A 10400-nucleotide genomic window follows, 5' to 3' on the forward strand; every position below is an offset into this window, starting at 1 on the left:
TGTTAATTGTTTGTTGTTGAGTGAGAGAATAGAAAAAGTACTTTGAGTTTGAGTGTGCTTTTTTCCACATGATGGGTATGGATGTGTTCTAATAAAACTTTACAAAATAAGTGGCAGGCCAGATTTGGCTAGTAAGCCATAGTTTGCTGACCCCTGATCTACAGTAAAACCTGTGAATTGTTAATTGAAAAATTAAGAAGATTGCATAATTGGCTAGGCCAATTGGCTTTCGAGTTATAAAGACGTGGGTTCCATCCTAGTTCTGTTCCACCCTAACTTTTACATTTTTAGTAGAGATGGGGTTTCATCATATTGTCCAGGCTGGTCTTGAACCCCTCCAGTAATCCGTCTGCCTCAGCCTCCCAAAGTGCTGGGATTACAGGTGTGAGCCACTGTGCCTCGCCGAAGTACTTTTTACATAGTGATGTGGTTTGGCTGTGTCCCCACTCGAATGATTGAATTATGGGTATGAGTCTTTCATGCACTGTTCTTATGATAGTGAATGAGTCTTATGAGATCCGATGGTTTTAATAAATGGGAGTTTCCCTGAACAAGCTCTCTGTGTACCTGTGGTCATCCATGTAAGAGGTGACTTGCTCCTCCTTGTGTTTCACCTTCTGCCGTGATTGTGAGGCCTCCCCAGCCTCATGGAACTGTAAGTCCAATAAACCTCCTTGTTTTGTAAATTGCTCAGTGTTGGGTATGTCTTTATCAGCAGCATGAAAACGGACTAATACATATAGTAACTCATTTAATTCTCACAAAGCATTGAGGTAAGTATTATTTAGAGATGAGGAAATAGTTACAGAGAGATTGGCAGCCTAGTTCTAGAAATCATGGGTTTTAACCATTACATTATACTGCTTTAGAGATGAACTAGATTTTGTCCTTACATTGATACTATATTATTTTAGCTACTTTTGTAACAAATATAAACTTGTTATTGTTGAAGTAATTACCTTTAAGTTCCCTTCAATAATGTACCTTCTTTGCCACTCAGTGGGAAGAAAGGGTCTTATAGTCAACTCCCCTTAAAAAAAGTCTCCCCCAACTGCTCAGAAGTCATTTATTCTGTATTAGTATTTTCCAAATGTATTTGACCTCAAAGCACTCTTTTTTATAGCATACTTATTAACCCCTACCTAATATTGACAGTATGTGAAGTATTCTATGTGACACTAGTTTGGAAAAATGAGACAGTACTTTTATTCACTGTATTGTTGTGGTATAAATGTCCCCCCTGGAATAGCAGCCCAGATTAAAACTTCTAATAGCTGTCTAGTTTTGCTGTTTATTTATGATGTCCTTTCATATGTATATTATATAAATCCTAGTTAAAATTATTTTAATCAGAAATGAAACTAACAAGAGCTAGTTTAACCAACATCAAAAAAGGGGGATTTATTTTGAGGCTACAAAGTTATCCCAAGAGCAATACAGGGATGTGGGTATTTCTAAAGCGGGGAGTCAGTCTGGCTAAATGAGGAATTAGAACCAGAAAATAGCCTCATAACTCTCATTCTGTCTCTCTAGGGTCACTTGGTCTTTCATTTCTGCATCTATCTGCGAGTCTACTTCATCTTTCTTTGCAGTTCCAAGTGTCAGGTAAAATATCCCAGTGCTTTGAGATTTAGATAATATTGTCATGAACCATATTTCATACCCGGTGGGGCTCATGTGACTTCTGTGAGATTTCTACACATTTCTGAATGAGAGAGCAGTGAGATAAGGGGGTGGAGGAATGCCAGGTTGATGTTCTCATGGTCACCTCTGGCTGTGGGTTTCTGTTTCCATATGTAAGAGATTTTGTTGAAGGTTTGGGGGTTTGCATCATAGGAATATAATCAGGATTGCTCGCTGGGGATACTTTCAGATACTCCTGAGAAAATTCTTTTGGCCCTTCATCCAAAAAGTCCCTACACTTCAAACTTTCTTACTGACTTCTTTCTCCTTCTTTCCTGGAGACAGAAAAAACAGTTTTTTTCTGGTGCCATCCAGAGTAGTTTTACCATCTGCTTTGTTTCTGTGGCTTCTGATACCTATTCCCTCAGGGTCTTACATTCTATCCCAAGCATCTCAAACAAGGATGTGTCCCTTTATGGTTGTGTTAGTGGCTGGGGCTAACTAGCAAATTTATTTTCTCACAGTCCTAGAGGTTAAAAGTCTGAGATTAGGTTATCAGCAGGGTTGTCTTTTTCTGAGGGCCGTGAAGGAAGGATCTGTTCCAGGCTTCTTCTCGCTTTGTAGATGGAAATAATCTCCCTGCCCCTTCACATTGTCTTCCCCCATATGTGTCTGTGTCCACATTTCCACATCTTAGTAAGGGCACTGGTCACGTTGGATTAGGGCCCATCCTAATGACTTCACTTTAATTTAATTACCTCTTTAAAGAACCTAGGTTCTTTTGTGTTTCATAAAGTAATGATTGTGTTTTCACGTTATTGTGTGAGGTGTGCCTCCCTCAGACCTTGATACCAGTCTGCACATTACCTGACATGAAAAAGTTTAAAAAATGACCCTATCTCTACATTCAGTTACATTCTGAGGTACTAAGGGCTAGGACTTCAACTTAAGAATTTGTGGGGCAGGGACGTAATTCAGCCTATAGCACTGGTAGTTTTTGTTAAGATAGTACATATGTTCCCATGTTACTTTTGCTTCAGTGTTTATGTTAGGGGGGATGTTCTCCCTGAAGCAAATTAGTTCAAGCAAGCAGCCTTAGCTGATTAGAATTGGGTCTCAATTCCACATCTCCAGGAGGAAGAATCAGATTAACAGTGGTTAGATTATGTATCCACTTCAGAACATTCACTTTTGGCCAGAGATCAGGTTTTCTCATACCGTAAGGCTGATGGGGCCCATCCTTGTTGACTAGAAACAGTTTTCAGTAAAATGAGACAATTAGGAGCTGGTTAGTCCACTTAAGCATTTTCATCTACCATTTTAAAAAAAGTAGGCAGTTGCAGTCATGTTCTCTGAGTTCCTGTCTCCCCGCCAGTGCTGCCTGGACGGCCTGCCAAAACTGCAACACAGCTGCCACCAGCATTGCTGCCCATAAAGGAGCGGAGCGCAGCAGTGGGTATGGCAGGATACAGCAGGAGCTGAAGACCCTTGTGATCTCTGGCAACAAAGGGATTATGCCTTACCTGCATCAGACAACCTTTTGAAATCAGTAGGACTATCCCTGAAGCAGCTGGCACAGAAGACCTGAGATACAATGTTTCCCCGGAGTTCCCCAGTGGCTACCTATACAGTATGCCCTTGGTTAAGTTCCTCATGCCCTGCTACTATCTCAACGTGGACGCCCAGTATAACACCTGTCTGGACATCCTGAAGGACAAGTGGTCTGCCCTGTATGATGTCAAGAACACCCTGCACTCCATCCACAGCCTACTAGTAGAACTCAACATCGATAGCCTTTTGAACACACATGCTGCTGAGCTCTAGAAAAACTCCACAACTCTTAAGAAATAACCTGCAAGAGATCTACTCAAAGCAGGTCTCCAGCCAGGAGCCCTGACTCAGGCTGCCCAACCTCTCCTTGTGTTGTCTCTTCATTTTTTCCTTGATTTCTCTAGAGGACTCTGTATCTTGAGCTGTGGTGTTTGTTATTTTTGTTTTGTTTCTGTTTTTTATTTTTTATTTTATTTTTGAGACAGGCTCTTGCTCTAACAGGGGTGCAGTGGCATGATCACAGCTCACTGTAGCCTCGACCTCCTGGGCTAAATCCATTTTGCCACCTCAGCCTCCCAAGCAACTGGAACCACAGGTGTAAGTCACAGTGCCAGGCTAATTTTTATTTTTATTTTTTGTAGATACGGGGTCTCCCTGTGTTATCCAGGCTGTCCTGGAACTCCAGAGATCAAGAGATCCTCCTACCTTGTCCTCCCAAAGTGCTGGGATTATAGGCATGAGCCACGACATTTGGCCCATTTCTGTTTTTAAAATTAAGTATCTGATTGAGCTCTTGTGATGTATATTAAATAAATACATTTTGCTTATTTTCTGTAAAAAAAACCCTGTAAATTAAAATTGATTTAGAGTTGAAAAGAAAAGAGCACTACGGTATATTTTCTAATTTTAGTGGCTAAAGCCAACTTCAATAGTAGAATATACTCTTAAGAATGTACACTTACAAAAGAATGTATTACTTAGAAAACGCTATGAGTGATCAAAACTTAAAAGAAAAATAACCTGAAATGGTTATTTTATATCTGTATTTAATGATGAAATAATTGGTATACTTAAACTTCTAATATGAAGCCATGAACTACAAAGCAAGATGAACTTATGGTTAAATATGCAACTTGCTTTGTCTGAAATTAGCCAAGTACTATACAGGTGCTAATGAATTCTCCAACTTGAGAAGACATGCAGTGAAAATTGCATCACTCTTTGGTTCTGTGTGCTGCTGTAAGCAGTGATTTTTTTTTTTTTTTTTTTTTTTTGCCTACCTATAGTTTTTTTTCTTTAAGTTACTACCTTGTGCCAAATTAAGAGATATGAATTTGCAAATAGCTTCATTTTATGTGCCAGCAATAAGTAGACTTACAAGGAAAAGTAACCTCAGCTACATTTACAAAAGTTAGTATTTTATATTTCATTCACTGGATATGTGTGTCACTACAACTTATTTTTTCTGTGACATATTTTAGAGATTTCCTATGTCTGAGAGTGTTGTGATTGGTGTCTTTAATGCCAGAGAAGTCATAATTAGCTGGAAACATGGCTGGAGGTCACATTTTCTAAGTAGGAACATACTGTTACTTCTGGCCTGGAAAGCAGTGGCAAACTTGTATATATCCCCCCACCACCATTAGAGTAGTCTTGTTAAGAGTTTGAATTTCAAAGTGAGAAAGACCTGAGTTAAAATCCCAGTTCAACCATGTACTAATTGTAAGATCTTAGGTAAGTTACTGGGCTTCTGAGTGTAATTTCTTCATCTGTAAAAAGGAATGATAAGATTATTACGAGGATTAAACGGGGTAATACTTGCAATATGCTTAGCAAGAGCTTGACACATAGTGTTTTAAAAGTAGTAACAATAACTAAATAATATTAATCATAAGTTTGAAGGCCAGGTCTGGGGAAACAAAGTTGCATAGGCCATGGTCCCTATTTTCAAGAAACTCAGCCGGGCGCGGTGGCTCAAGCCTGTAATCCTAGCACTTTGGGAGGCCGAGACGGGCGGATCACAAGGTCAGGAGATCGAGACCACCCTGGCTAATACGGTGAAACCCCGTCTCTACTAAAGAATACAAAAAACTAGCGGGCGACGAGGCGGGTGCCTGTAGTCCCAGCTACTTGGGAGGCGGAGGCAGGAGAATGGCGTAAACCCGGAAGGCGGAGCTTGCAGTGAGCTGAGATCCGGCCACCGCACTCCAGCCTGGGCGACAGAGCCAGACTCCGTCTCAAAAAAAAAAAAAAAAAAAAGAAACTCATAGACCAACGGAGTCTGTGACTCAAAAAGCATCACTGTAAAGGGGTAGGAGGATTATGGAGACGTTGCATAAAGAGCACAAAATTTCAGTTAGACAAGAGGAATATGTTCAAAAGATCGACTTTACCTCATGGTGATTATCATTAATAACAATAGATTGTATACTTGAAAATTGCTGAGAGTAGATTTTAAGTGTTGTCATGACCAAAAAATGGTATGTGAAGTAAATGGCTTGATTTAACCATTACACAATATGTACATATATCAAAACACCATGTTATACACCAGAAATACATGCAATGTTTATCAATTTAAAAAAGTATCACTGTAAATGTATCATTATATTGGAAATGTTCTTGGTACTGGATAGTTAGTTCTTGGTATTTCCATTAAGTGCTCTGTTATTGTTTTTTAAAATTACCTGTAAATAATTTTTTTCTTAACTTTGGATTTTAAGAACTTTACACCTAGAACAATGTATTGTAAATGACTCATTAAAACTGTAGGTATTGGCATTCTCCATCCTGCTCTTACTTCTGTTTCAGCCCCACAGCTGTTGGGCTCTTTCTTAGGTACCAAGAAGACAGCCAAGCGGGCATGATATCCAAATGATGGGCCATATTTACCCTAGAAGATGAGTTTTGGTCAAGATGGGAGGTTGAGAGGAAGGACTAGAATATGAGATGCAAACTCAGGAAATCTATCCAGAATTGAGGCAAAGAAAAACAGGATCAAGTCATTCAGTTGGTATGCAAGATCAGGATTCCTCCAGGCACCTGTACCTTGGAAAAGAGGGACCAGAGAAACCTCAGGAACTCAAGAGAACTGGGTAGGAGCTCAAGCCAGGAGCCTGACATTTGCAAGAGCAGTGTCTAACCAGTGGGTAGGGTAGAGTGAGAGAGGTGGAGAGAACAGCACTTTCAGTGTTCTAAGTGGGCTCTAAACCTTTTTTGACTGTTGATATTTATTTACTTATTCATATATTGTACACATATACACAATTATTAACATCTTAGTTCAATGAATAATAAAGTTCATTGTTACTGATAACTACAATTTTTTCAAATAGTTTAAAAAATAATTTTAAATTACTTTGGTTAGCTTCTTTCCAGACTTGATTATATTGTTACTGTTTTTAAATAAAGATGGGGCTGATGGAGATTGTGCTATTTTCTTGTTTGGTATTGTGTGTGCATTGTTCCATTACCTTCAATTTGCCTTTTCTTTGCCTTTTAAAGCCATTGTGTGAGAGTGAATTTAGTAATCCATAAGTGCACTTAATTGGACACATATAGGTAGAAATACATTGCCATACACTGAAACTCAGTGAATATTTAGGATATCTTATTTACTCTTTATATTTGAAAACACCTGCTCTTCCCTCTGGTTTCTTCGCATATCGTGTGGAACATGTATCTTTTCCTAACATTCACAGGATAAACAGTCACAATATAATCCTTCTGTATTTTTCTGAACTGATAATGGAAGAAGTTGGGAGAAGTTAAGAATGTAGTAGTTTGTTTCTTATAAGGAAGAAAAAAGAGACAGATTGATGTATAGAGCTGCAGAGAAGAGAAGAAAAGTGGAGGTTAAAGAGATGTGGGCAATTACTAGAGGGGGCAAGTTTTGGGATAAAGATATGAATACCGGATCTTTTGAGGAAGTTTTACTATTTGAAATTGAAGTAGCCTATTCTCCATATTTTTTATTCTGGTTATGTATTTTTGAATAAATAAAAATGCTGCATTCTTTTAAACTCTCAATGACAGAGTGCAGCAGTATACACTAAAAATGTCTTTTCTTGCTTCTTCATTATCTAAATCCTGCCATGCTCAAGATCCGTCTTTTCCAAGTAGCCTATACCAGACTCCAGACTGTATTTTCTGGAAATGCCAGCAATAGTATCTCCCATCTGAATGCTTTTTTATACAATAACCTTGGCACTCTTTCCTTCACTGAAAAGGCTATACAGATGCAGATAAGTGCATAAAAGGATCAATAGCCATTAGCAAAGTGCAAATTAAAAATACAATAAGATATTCTTAAGATAATTATTGTAACAGCTAACATTTAAAAATTATGATACTACCAAATACTGGTGAGAATGCATAGAAATTGGATCTCTCATACATTGCTGACAGGAATATAGAATAGTATAGCTACTTTGGAAAATGGTTTGGCAGTTTCTTAAAAAACTGAACACACTTTGGAGTTTGAGACCAGCCTGGCCAACATGTTGAAACCACGTCTCTACTAAAAATACAAAAATTAGCTGGGCATGGTGGTGCACATCTCTAATCGTAGTTACTCAGGAGGCTGAGAAAGGAGAATTCCTTGAACCCGGGAGGTAGAGGCTGTAGTGAGCCGAGATCATGCCACTGCACTCCAGCCTGGGTGACAAAGACTCCATCTTGGAAAACAAACAAAACAAAACAAAACACGAAACATAACATATGATCCATCATTGTACTCCTTGGTGTTTGCCCAAAGGGGTTGAAAACTTGTGTTCATACAAAAATCCTTACACAGATGTTCATGGCAGCCTAATTTATAATAGCTCCAAACCAGAAACATCAAAATGTTCTACAATAAGTGAATAATGATGCGAGCAGTGAATACTACAGGGAATACTACTTAATAAAAAGGAATGAACTGTTGATACACATAATCATTTAGATGGCTCTCATTATCCTAAGTGAAAAACAATCTCAAAAGGTCACATGTTGTATAATTTTGTTTATATAATGTTCTCGAAATTACAACATTATAGAGGTGGAGAGCAAATTAGTGTTTGCCAGGAGTTTGGGATGGGGAGGTGGTGTGATTGTAAAGGGGTAGCATGAGGGAGATCTTTGTGGTGATAATTCTGTATCTTAATTTCAGTGGTAGTAAGTGATAAAATGGCACAGAAAAATGACAATGTCAGTTTCCTGGTTTTAAATAACTCTAAGTACTGGGATGTATCTAGTGGGGAAGCTAGCAGGTACATGAAAACTTCTTGTACTATCTTTGCAACTTCGTGTGAATCTATAATTATTTCCACACACAAAGTTAAAAAATACAAGAGATTAAATTTAGATTAGACCCTCATCAGCCTTTATCTCCACTCCTTCCCTGCTCCTGGAAAAAGCAGCAGAGGGGCATGGGCGGGGCACACCAAAAATATGTTATATTTCTCTTGTGAGTTTTTCTTTGACCCCAGTATTAAGTAGAATTGTGTTATTTAATTTCCAGATATTTGTAGATTTTCTGTATATCGTATGATTAATTTCTAATTTAATTCCATTGTATAACATCTTAAACTTTTTAACTTTTTTTTTTTTTTATAATTCTTTAAGTTCTGGGGTACATGTGCAGAACATGCAGTTTTGTTACATAGGTATACTCGTGCCATGGTGGTTTGCTGTATCAACCCGTCACCTACATTAGGTATTTCTCCTGATGCTATTCCTCTCCTAGATCCCCACCCCGCAACAGGCCCTGGTGTATGATGTTCCGCTGTTTGTATCCATGTGTTCTCATTGTTCAGCTCCCACTTATGAGTGAGAACATGAGGTATTTGGTTTTCTGTTCCTGTGTTAGTTTGCTGAGAATGATGGTTTCCAACTTCATCCATGTCCCTGCAAAGGACATGAACTCACCCTTTTTATGACTGCATAGTATTCCATGGTGCATATGTGCCACCTTTTCTTTATCCAGTCTATCATTGATGGGCATTTGGGTTGGTTCCAAGTCTTTGCTATTGTGAATAGTGCCGCAGTAAACATACATGTGCATGTGTCTTTATAGTAGAATGATTTATAATCCTTTGGGTATATATCCAGTAATGGGATTGCAGGGTCAAATGGTATTTCTAGTTCTATATCCTTGAGGAATTGCCACACTGTCTTCCACAATGGTTGAACTAATTTATACTCCCACCAACAGTGTAAAAGCGATCCTGTTTCTCCACATCCTCTCCAGCATCTGTTGTTTCCTGACTTTTTAATGATCGCCATTCTAATTGGTGTGAGATGGTATCTCATTGTGGTTTTGATTTGCATTTCTCTAATGACAAGTGAAGATGGGCATTTTTTCATATCTTTGTTGGCTGCATAAATGTCTTCTCTTGAGAAGTGTCTGTTCATATTCTTTGCCCACTTTTTGATGAGGTTGTTTTTTTCTTGTAAATGTGTTTAAGTTCTTTGTAGATTCTGGATATTAGCCCTTTGTCAGATGGATAGATTGCAAAAATTTTCTCCCATTCTGTAGGCCACCTGTTCACTCTGATGTTTCTTTTGCTGTGCAGAAGCTCTTTAGTTTAATTAGATACCATTTGTCAATTTTGGCTTTTGTTGCCATTGCTTTTGGTGTTTTAGACATGAAGTCTTTGCCCATGCCTATGTCCTGAATGGTATTGCCTAGGTTTTCTTCTAGGATTTTTATGGTTTTAGGTCTTATGTTTAAGTCTTTAATCCATCTTGAGTTAATTTTTGTATAAGATGTAAGGAAGGGGTCCAGTTTCAGTTTTCTGCATATGGCTAGCCAGTTTTCCCAACACCATTTATTAAATAGGGGATCTTTCCCCCATTGCTTGTTTGTGTCAGGTTTGTCAAAGATCTGATGGTTGTAGATGTGCGGTGTTATTTCTGAGGCCTCTGTTCTGTTCCATTGGTCTATATATCTGTTTTGGTGCTAGTACCATGCTGTTTTGGTTACTGTAGCCTTGTAGTATAGTTTGAAGTCAGGTAGCATGATGCCTCCAGCTTTGTTCTTTTTGCTTAGGATTGTCTTGGCTATGCAGGCTCTTTTTTCAGTTCCATATGAAGTTTAAAGTAGAAACTTTTTAACTTTATTGAGAATGTATAGCTTAGTATATATGAATATTTTACCTTAGTGAATTTACTATGTACATTTGAGTAGAATGCACATTCTGCAGTTGTTGGCTGAGTGTTTTATAAATATTAATGAGGTAAATACT

At 38.3% G+C, this 10400-nt stretch overlaps 1 non-coding gene and 1 pseudogene across 1 annotated transcript; both read left to right on the forward strand.

Moving 5' to 3' along the window:
* The first annotated feature begins 2398 nt into the window (after positions 1–2398).
* Positions 2399–2501, forward strand: LOC111539825. Its single transcript, XR_002730806.1, has one exon. It is a non-coding gene; the product is annotated as a small nucleolar RNA U13 (small nucleolar RNA).
* Positions 2502–2891: 390 nt separating this feature from the next.
* On the forward strand, positions 2892–3715 carry LOC111539621 (annotated as a pseudogene).
* The last annotated feature ends 6685 nt before the right edge of the window (positions 3716–10400 follow it).

Source organism: Piliocolobus tephrosceles, chromosome 18 (assembly GCF_002776525.5).
Source record: "Piliocolobus tephrosceles isolate RC106 chromosome 18, ASM277652v3, whole genome shotgun sequence".
Lineage (NCBI taxonomy): Eukaryota > Metazoa > Chordata > Mammalia > Primates > Cercopithecidae > Piliocolobus > Piliocolobus tephrosceles.